The sequence below is a fragment of the Xenopus tropicalis genome, chromosome 9, assembly GCF_000004195.4.
Source record: "Xenopus tropicalis strain Nigerian chromosome 9, UCB_Xtro_10.0, whole genome shotgun sequence".
Taxonomy (NCBI): domain Eukaryota; kingdom Metazoa; phylum Chordata; class Amphibia; order Anura; family Pipidae; genus Xenopus; species Xenopus tropicalis.
The window spans coordinates 31,324,405-31,335,409 of record NC_030685.2 but is presented as its reverse complement, the minus strand read 5'-3'; positions in this window follow the sequence as shown (position 1 = coordinate 31,335,409).

Here is an 11,005-nt window from a genome sequence, read left to right as displayed (position 1 = left end):
GTAGTTCCTGCATGCTGTCTTTAAGCTGTGGAGAAGTTGTTACAATTTGTAACATCAATGTTTTAGTCCCTCCGTATTTATTCATACTTTTTGAAGGAACAGATTACAGTGATATGTATATTTGGGGTTTTTGTGTGGGTCAGAGTTCACCTTTAATTACAACAGTTGCTAAAAATGTTTTTATTTTTTGTTTTATTTTTTAGAATCTTAAGGTACAGCCTATAAGCCACACCCCATTGATGACAAACCACACCCTTTGAGTTTCTTTTAAGTGGAATATGATAAGGTTGTGGACAGTTAATTAATTAATTGAAGATTACATAGATTACATAAGTCTGACACTGTTGGCAGTCAAAGTTTTAAAGAATTTAGAGCAAACAAAGCAAGAGAGAATAACTAAGTGTTGCTATCTCAATGTTCCCTTTCATGAAATTCTTTGAAAAGAGAGGTATTTGTCCTTTAATGTCAAGTAGTCAAGTCAAGTCAAGTAGGTTTTTATTGTCATTTCAACCATATACAGTACAGTATACAGTGAGACGAAACAGCGTTACTCCAGGGAATACATTGTCCTCTCTCTACATTGCAGCCAACAATTCATTTCTATAAGGGCTCCGGTACACGGGGAGATCTCCCTTGTTGCGGGCGACTAATCTCTTGATAGGAAATCCCACTGGTGAAAATTTAAATTGCTGGTGGGATGGCATACGTGGCGGCGCGATCGCCGAAGTTGCTTCTTGAGGCAACTTTAGCGATTTCCGCGAATCATCCCACCGGCGATTTACATTTTCACCAGTGGGATTTCCTATTGAGAGATTAGTCGCCCGCAACAAGGGAGATTTGTCACGGGCGACTAATCACCCCGTGGGATGTCATATCGGGACATTAAACCAAAACCAAATGCATTAAATATATAAATTAAGTAAGTAATGCTCAAAAAGTTCTTGTTAAACCCCTAAATGATCAAACATTTTTTCATATCTATGATATCTAATGAAGAGTTTCCTGCAGGCTCATTTGACTTTAATAAAATGATACCTCCTTTATGGATGGTTCATCTTTCTCAGTCCAATAAAAAAAAGATGTTTCATAGATGCCATAAATAGGTGAAATACATTTAATAACTTTCTATCATGGATAAAAGCAACATTATCTAAAAAGATATTTTCATTTCTCATAAACCTCTTATTAAAATTATAAGAACCAATAAGTTCTGAACAGTAATATGGACCATCTATCAGCAGAATATTGGAAAAGATGTTTTCCTTTGTACATTAATCCAGACGTTTATTAGAAATAAAATTAATTCTATTGTTACTAGAAAATTCAATTATCTCAACAATTTACTTAGCCAATCCATGTTATTCTCTCTTCCTCAGCTAGACTGAATTTACCTTTAAGTTCTGACCATGACATAAGATTACCATTTATTGGATCCAAAATATCCATTACAAAACAGTTTACCCTTTTTAGAAAGAATAGTTGCATGGAAGAACAAAATCCAATGTTCAAAACTATGTTTAGTAAATCGTTGTTTCTACACAAAAATGGAATCACTGTATAGCATAGTGACCCCCAACCAGTGGCCCAGGGGCAACATGTTGCTCACCGACCCCTTGGATGTTGCTCTCGGTGCCCCCAAACCAGGGAGTTATTTTTGAATTCCTGACTTGGGGGCAAGTTTTGGTTGAATAAAAATAAGATTTACTACCAAATAAAGCCCCTGTAAGCTGATAGTGTGCATAGAGGCTGCCTAATAGCCAATCACAGCCATTATTTGGCACCTCCATAAACCTTTATGGTGCTTGTGTTGCTTTCTACATTTGACAAGTAAGAAAGGTTGGGGACCCCTGATATAGTGCGTTTATTCTGAGATAACTAGGTATGTCACACCATCACCATCTTTTCTCGCACTCACATTATAAAGATGAGAGAAGAAAGTGAATTCTTTCTTTGAAGGGTGGTATCTTCTTCAGAGCTCATTAAAGCCTGAATTTCTATCAATTTAGAATTTCCAAATGAAGAACTACATCAGAAGTTAATCTGTCTATAATCAAATTATGAATTTCATTGCAATCAAATGACATTTTTTTTGTGGGTGCAGAGAAACTCTATGAATTAACTGGGTATAAAAACCATCTTTATCTTTGTGAGAAGCATAGATTGAAGTAAAATACCGTGTTTTATCTCTTAACACTTCTGCAAGAATGAATCTACCTTGCTCATCTTTTTCAGTACCAATCACTTCTACATTCAACATTTTCTTGAACAGAATAGCTACCCCATTTTCTTCTCATTTGCTGCTGAAAAAGCAACTTCACCTACCCAATCTCTATTGAACTTTTTATCATTTTCACTTAAGACTTGATTGAAAGCAACATCAGCATTTGACTTAAATGTTTCAGAATCTTATTTCTTTTAGTAACATTATTTAACCCATGTTGAGACTATTTAAGTTATACATTTCCAATTAAAAAGATAAATACTGACAAGATGTCCTTAACAATAGGGACCTAAAGCATTTAACCTAAATATGTAGTTAAATAATTCACTGATCATAACAAACTATTAATGCTATATAAACTTAGCATGATGAATAGTGATGAGCTCCAGGCATGGATTCACAGCGAATTTCTGCATTTTGCCATTGGCGAATTGTTGCATGAAACTTCCGTGAAACTTCCGTGAAAACATTCGTCGCGCAGAATTTTTTTTTTTGTGCGCCAAAAGCACGGCTGACAAATGCGTTTCGCAAATTTTTCATCGTTTCACAAATTTTCTTGCCGTTTTGCAAAACGGGACAGATTCGCTCATCACTAATGATCAGGGGCGCTTCTGCCATTAGGCGAGTTGAGAAACTCGCCTCAGGCGGCAGAAGTGCCCCATTTACCAGGGGCGGCAAAAAGCCGCTCCTGGTAACTTTTAGAGCCGAATTTCTGTTTTTTAAACCGGAAATTCGGCTCTTCTAGTGCAGAGAGCGCAATTGCGTTCTCTGCACTAGCGATCTCACCGCCCCCGGACCCGCACCTGCGCTCAGAAGGTAAGCGCTGGGGAGCGGGGCGGGGGCGGCATCCAGGATATGCCCAGAATCGCCCCTGCTAATGATGAATATTAAAACAGACATAAGCAAAAACATAACAACAGAAACACCTTTTAACCCCTTATCTAGGATAGCTAGAAAGCTAGATATAAAAATAAATGCCAATTGACCTTCTTTTTTCCTTTGTAGATAAAGGACCAACACTTCCGTTCAAAAAGAAGTTCAAGGAACACATCCCCCCAGCCTTAGGGAAAATAAACTTCTATTTTTTAAATTAATATCTGATTCGTTTTTATTAAAGAGCAAACTTTGGCAGCTTTGGACTTCACAGATTTAAGACAGGTGTTGTATTAAAGTATAAATATTGACAGTGATCTATGTAACCAGCTAGGAAGGATGATTATAGTTGGAGGCTTAATACTGTATCCGCAGCAGCGGGCAGACAGCAGTAGGAGTCACACTGAGCTGAAGACACAACCTGTGGTGCTAAAATCACTAGTAGGGCCAAACTGAGTGATTACGATTGCACAAATTTTTTTTTTTATTATTTTCCCCTAAAATGTACAACTGCAATAACCCACCATCAAGGCAGCAGGAGGGATAATGTCTTTTCAAGTTGTGGAAAATCCCACCATATGTCCGTATCATATACAGATCTTTATACACAGATACATAGGAATGTTCCAGCCATTTCTCATACCAGCTAAAATGATAATTTAGTAAAAACTTTAAATCAAATATGGATAATGTATTACTCTTTCATCAAGTGTGCTACTGCTAAATGAAAGCCATAAAACAGGGTAAAATATTAATCAAGGGAAAGAAAAGAAGGCTATTTTTCATCATGAGAAGAGCATTCCATAACGCTTTCACAAGCTTGGAAGAGATAAGTTCAACTTTCAGCGGCTGCTATTTGCACAGAGGTGTGAACTATCACAATTAAAACGTGAAAGAATCTTTAGTATTTATATGAGCACAGTGACTACAATATATTCAGAAAACAATGTTTTTCATTTAGCTATTTTACAGTCTAATTAGGGATAAAGAACACATAGAACAGGGCAGAATAGCCATGAATAGTGGGGATAAATAATATCCATAAATTTGGGATTTTACAAATGTTTTCCCATGAATAACCAGCTGAATCTGAAATTTCCATTTGAAAATCTGAAAATTCCAAAAATGTGATTGTGTTCAGTAGTCTAGAGGTGTAATGTCATGAATTAAAGGGGAACTGTCACCCTGTGAAATCATTCTAGCTACTTTTCCATCTTTTTAATCAAGCAAATTTAGCTTTTGTAAACAAACATATTCGATCTTGCTTTCTTCACTTTTTCAGAATCCACAATCACATCTCACAGGTTCCCTTTGTTTGCAATTCTTCGTAAAGACAAGCTTTTTATTGTCCCTAAATCTCATGTAGAGGCCAGAAAGGAGCCCAGCTGTAAAGGTGCCCATACACGGGCCGATTGTAGCTTATTGGCCCATGTAGGGGCAGAAATGACGCCCATACCCGACCAATATCTGGCCTGAAATTGGCCAGATATCGATCGGGCAGGTTAAAAGATTTAGTCGGATCGGGGACCACATTGGCTCGTTGATGCGGTCCCCGAACCCCAGGGCCAAATGATCGAATAAGCCTACATGTTCCCCAATATCGCCCACCGGTAGGTGGGGATATCGGGTGAAGATCTGCTCGCTTGGCGAACTTGCCAAGCGAGCGAATCTCCATGTGTATGGGCACCTTAAGATTATAGACAATGAGATAGGAGGAGCAGTGTGAGAAGCAAAAGCAAGGTGAAGGATAAAGAGTGATTACTATGCCAGTAGCATAGAGATGGGGCAAGTAATATTATAGAGACATTTCAATCATTTTCAAACAAGTACTGATGTGTAAAAAAAATATGGAAAATTTGCTTCTCCTGTGTCCTTACCAGATACCCATATAGTAGCAGTCAGAGACAGAAGTAGGGATAGGCAGAAGGTGCATGTGCCTAGGGGCAACAGTGTGGAGGAGCTATTACTGCCTCTTGTGTAGGCCCTGGGTAAGGGGGATGGAGCTCCTGGAAGATTTCGTCAGTTAGCTTCGCTTGGCATTGGTAGTACAGGTATGGCATCCGTTATCCTGAAACCTGTTATCCAGAAAGCTCTGAATTATTGAAAGTCTGCACTAAAATTTTGAATCAGTAAAGCTTTGATAAAGGTACTAGTACTAGGTACTAGTTGGGGTACTACCCAACACTCCCCAATAAATGGGAACAGTTGTGAAAAACGTGTGCAGCATTGTTCTAAAATCTGAACAGCCCTACAATTATATTCCTCCCAACATTCCCCTTTAATTATAACTTTAACTGTTTAGTGCATTGAACCTAAAACACACTGGCTAAGAAAGAAAAAGGAGAGGGCCATGAAAAATCACTAAGAACAAACAACTTTTTAATATTGGCAGGGTTTGGTCGTCCTATTCAGCATATGGGTAAATTACTTTTTGTGGGTCCTCTCTTTTTTCTTTCTTAGCCAGTGATGGAAAGTTTATGATGTATTGATTAAAAGTTATGTTTTAGCTTAAATGCACTAATGTTTGTGATCAGGTATTGCAAGACCAAAGCTGCCACTGAGAGGGTTAAAGAGGTGGGCCGAATATATAGAGCTGATATTGGGCAGCACGTATTTCAGCCCAGCTCTGTGCATTTGTCATTATTGTGGCTATTTAAAGGTGAAGGTTGGGAGGAGCGTGCCAGTAAGATGACTATTGCGGAGAGACAGGTTTTGATATGAATAACAGTCGCGAGTTGAACACAAAAGATTAAAAGGGATGTAGAAAAGTGATAACAGAATAGAATCAGTAAGATGCACCGTGCTGAATGGACTTGAATGATAAGATAAGGGGATAAGAAGAGAAAAGTTTCAAGCATACAAATGGATTCACCGGAGGGGCTGCATTACCAGCAGATTAAAGGGCAGTTGTGATTTTTTTAATATAAAAAGTGATTAGTATATTTTCTTTAGTGTTTAGGAATATGAGGCTTTTTCCCATGTTTCAGTCACATTTACTTTTGTTTAACCGTTTGCCAGTTTACATTACTTATCTTTTTTTTAAAATTGCTTACATTTTTTATAAGGTTTCCCAAACAGAATCAGGACTAAGGATTAACATCAGAGCTAAATCATACACTGAATAACAGAGCCAAATACAGTTCCAGGGATTAAGCAAAATGGAGTCAGGCAGACCAAGTTTGATTCTAACTAAAGGTGGCCATACACTGAAAGATCAACTGGTTTGGCTACGTCGGCAAATAAGTGGATCTTTCCCCGATATGCCCACCTCAAGGGCCAAATGATCAAATTCCATTGCGAGGATGTAGGCTGTCCGGGGTGAGAATTGCCAATGCACTCCTTGCCCTGATTGGATTTTTAAACATGCCCGATAAACATCTGCCATATTTTCACCAGCTATCAGTCACGTACCCCATACATGGGCCAAAAAGCTGCTTCTATGTATGGGCACCTTAAGATTACTGGAACATCCTAACTACAGACACTTCAGGAACACCCTAAAACAACTTGGAAACCTATTTGCTCAGGCAAGGAACTAAATGGGAAAGAAGCCTATAGAAAGCCTGATCTGGGCACTAATTGGAGGTTTAATTAAAGGGACAGTAACACCAAAAAAATGTAAGTGTATAAAAGTAATTACTATATAATGTAATGCTGCCCTGCACTGGTACAACTGGTGTGTTTTCCTTAGAAAGACTACTAAAGTTTATATAATAAAGCTGCTATGTAGCCACGGGGGCAGCCATTTACAGGAGAAAAGGCACAGGTTACAGATAACAGATAAAACCCCATTATATTCTACAAAGCTTATCTGTTATCTGCTATGTGCCTGTGCCTTTTCTCCTTTTTCCCAGCTTCAATGGCTGCCCCCGTGTTGACATAGCAGCTCATTTATATAAACTATAGTAGCATTTCTGTTGCAAACTTACCAGTTTTACCAGCGCAGGGCAACTGTACATTATATTTTAATTACTTTAAAACACTTTCATTTTTTGGTGTTACTGTTCCTTTAACCCCTACTTCACTGAGCAGATTACCTATCTGGTACAGTGAATGACTGTTGTAGTTAGCCAGGCATAGAATTGTCATAACTCCTATGTAAAAATGCTGGTGTAATGATAGTGTAATGTTACATATAGCAGTATGTTTTGGTTAATGTGTAGGGTGCAGGATGGAGGCAGATAATATACAAAAGGAACTATTAGAAGTCTCATCCCATCTTTCAGATTCATTTCTAATTACAAAGCATGTGTAACAAATCTGTGCCCTTTCCTGACAGCATAATAATTAATTTCATGTTTTGTAAAGCATTAGAGAGTGCAAGGCAATCCTCTTTTCTGGTTGGCTGTCATATATGGGTTAACACATTGTAGATCCAGTAAATAAGTACACTGACTTATCTGCAGGAGTCTTATAAATAGACAGACTATGATTCATTGTTACACAATGTACGCATTCAGCAGGAGACATTGGAGGCTAAGGGGAAGAATTGGAATTGAAATACTATGATTATGATGGATGCAATTATATAAGTTCTTTGCAGCTCACACAAATAAAATTTTTCTAAATACTAAGAGCAATGATGGTGGACCCTCCAGTAGCATAGGAGCATGCAGCAAAGAACACATATATATTATGTTCTGTTTTGGGGATATCCAGAAAGCTCAATATACCGTAAACTAACCTTAAAGTATCAATGGGTCTTTAAGTAAATATGTTGAGATGCATTTAGTGTCAAACTGGGATGCCTAAGGCCTACCAGAAAGGTCTCTTCTTCTCTGTATCGTACTTCTCTATATTATCATCTAGCCTCTGCGCCATTCCTCCTAATTGTTTTCACACAGAAAGAAGTAATGACAAAGGTATTGGCGTACAAGGAACAAAAGGGAATGACCAAGATATTGGCGTACAAGGCACAAAAGGGAATGACCAAGATATTGGCGTACAAGGCACAAAAGGGAATGACCAAGATATTGGCGTACAAGGAACAAAAGGGAATGACCAAGATATTGGCGTACAAGGCACAAAAGGGAATGACCAAGATATTGGTGTACAAGGCACAAAAGGGAATGACCAAGATATTGGCGTACAAGGCACAAAAGGGAATGACCAAGATATTGGCGTACAAGGAACAAAAGGGAATGACCAAGATATTGGCGTACAAGGAACAAAAGGGAATGACCAAGATATTGGCGTACAAGGCACAAAAGGGAATGACCAAGATATTGGCGTACAAGGAACAAAAGGTAATGACCAAGATATTGGCGTACAAGGAACAAAAGGGAATGACCAAGATATTGGCGTACAAGGCACAAAAGGGAATGACCAAGATATTGGCGTACAAGGAACAAAAGGTAATGACAAAGATATTGGCGTACAAGGCACAAAAGGGAATGACAAAGATATTGGCGTACAAAGCACAAAAGGGAATGACCAAGATATTGGCGTACAAAGCACAAAAGGGAATGACCAAGATATTGGCGTACAAGGAACAAAAGGGAATGACCAAGATATTGGCGTACAAGGAACAAAAGGGAATGACCAAGATATTGGCGTACAAGGAACAAAAGGGAATGACCAAGATATTGGCGTACAAGGAACAAAAGGGAATGACCAAGATATTGGCGTACAAGGCACAAAAGAGAATGACCAAGATATTGGCGTACAAGGAACAAAAGGGAATGACCAAGATATTGGCGTACAAGGAACAAAAGGGAATGACCAAGATATTGGCGTACAAGGAACAAAAGGGAATGACAAAGATATTGGCGTACAAGGCACAACAGAGCAGAAGGGCCCACTGACACCTGGGCCATATGTTTTCCTGGTATTCTGGTCAGTCCGACACTGAATGCATTTATATCTTGATTCTTGTGTCTAAATATCACCCTTAGATACATTATTTAGCTTTACCCCATTCTGTTCTAATGTTTCTTTTGACTTTTTTCAATGAGTGTAATAGTCATTAGTCATCATTCCTTCTTCTTTACCCCTTCCCTCCTACCTCTAACCCTCCAACCCTTCTGCCCCCCACACTGTGAGGCAAATCTCCCTCCTTCCTTAAAACCACATATCCAGTCTTTGCCAGCCACAGTGCTCAAAATCCTCAGAACAGAAATGCAATGGGGTAATTTATAGAGTTTTATTCATCAAAAGAAAAACAAGGTGTCAGAACACGCCACTCTCAGGCGCACATGACACTGGAACAGGGCAACAAGGGGTTACACTCAGTCACCTTTCACAACGGTTAGACTAACATCAAGCACCCCCAAACACACCACCGACCCAAATAACTATTGGCTGCCACCATCTATCATTAACAGGCGATAGAAACCTAATCTAAATATCTCCCTGCTCTCAGGTATTATTTCCCAATACACAAACTGTATTACACACTTCCTCTCATTGTAAGTAGAGTTAGCTTTCACTAATTCAACCAGCACTCTAGCAGCCAAAGGGTTGAATTACAGTCAAACACACTCTCCTGCTAGCAGGCAACTAGTTAATTAGCATTTACACAGTAAACTTGCTACTCATACAGCCAAGCAGTTAATATATTCGCATGTATACAAGGAACGTGAGTCTTGGAGCCAAAGAACATAACTTATTAAATGTTATATTTAATATTACAAGGGTAAACAGTGCATTTAAAAAGATGTTACAAAAAGAGACACACACATACAAACAGTAAATAAAAGGGAATAAAACACAGAGAAAACCCTATGTACGTTACCGAGTTATCTTTTGTGTCCTCCTGAGGTAAGAGTTTGGAAAATTGAGCACACACCCCAACAGCATTGGGACCCCACATTTGAACTAACTAGTACCTTAAGGTGGCCATACACGTGGCGATCTGACGATGTTTCGTACGACCATCGGTCGCACGAAACATCGTAAGATCCGCCACACACCATTCAGGGCTGAATCGGCAGGTAAGGAGGTAGAAACAATAGGATTTCTACCTCCTTCTGCCGATTCAGCTCTGAAGGGAGAATTTTGGTCAGGCGCCTTCTATGGCGCCCGATCAAAATTTTCAAACTGGTCCGATCGGCGAGTCGTCCGATATCAGCAGCTTCCTGCGATATCGGTCGACTCGCCGACATGCCATACACGCACCGATTATCGTACGAAACGAGGTTTCGTACGATAATATCAGTGCGTGTATGGCCACCTTTAGTTCTATGGATCCCTTTCTATAATCCATATTTTCTCCTAGCTGCACCCCCCCCTGCTGTTCTTAGGTCCACAATTGCCTTTCTTTGATCAACAGATCAAATAAAGTAATGGCCCCAGTTCCTGCTCCAAATGGCTGGCTCCGCATTGTCTGATAGATGAATTTGTCACCAGATGAATTTGTCACCTTCCACAGTCCCTTGTTGTGTATTTAATTAATTAAGGGTGTCTTGTGGACACAAAGCAGAATGTTGCCAGGTTTAACCCTTTACAATGCCAGGGCACTACTGCTGGCATGACACAAGGTTACAGTATAAAATGGTGACCTTCTGCAGAATTCTATATCTAATTTTATCTACTAAAATGTTCATATAGCACCTGCTGAAAATGTTCATATAGCACCTGCTGGGAATGTGTGGTTTTGTCTAGAATTAACATAAAGTAAGCACTGACTCACGGGGTAAAATATATGCAATGTCTATTCAGCACAAACGCTTAGAGGTTATTGCTAAGTACAAGTCTGTTGTGGGGGCACACTAGAGCTTAACTGAAATGTTTTCCACATTAGCCCAATAAATATGGCTTTTGCTGAAGATGCACTCTCCCTATTCATTTAGTAAAGTGTCAAAAACTGGTCCTCCAGATCAGGCCCAGACTGGCAATCTGTGGCTTCTGGCAAATGCCAGAGGGGCTGCTGTAAGGTGCCATAGACAGTTACTATTTATTGGGCCTGTGGGG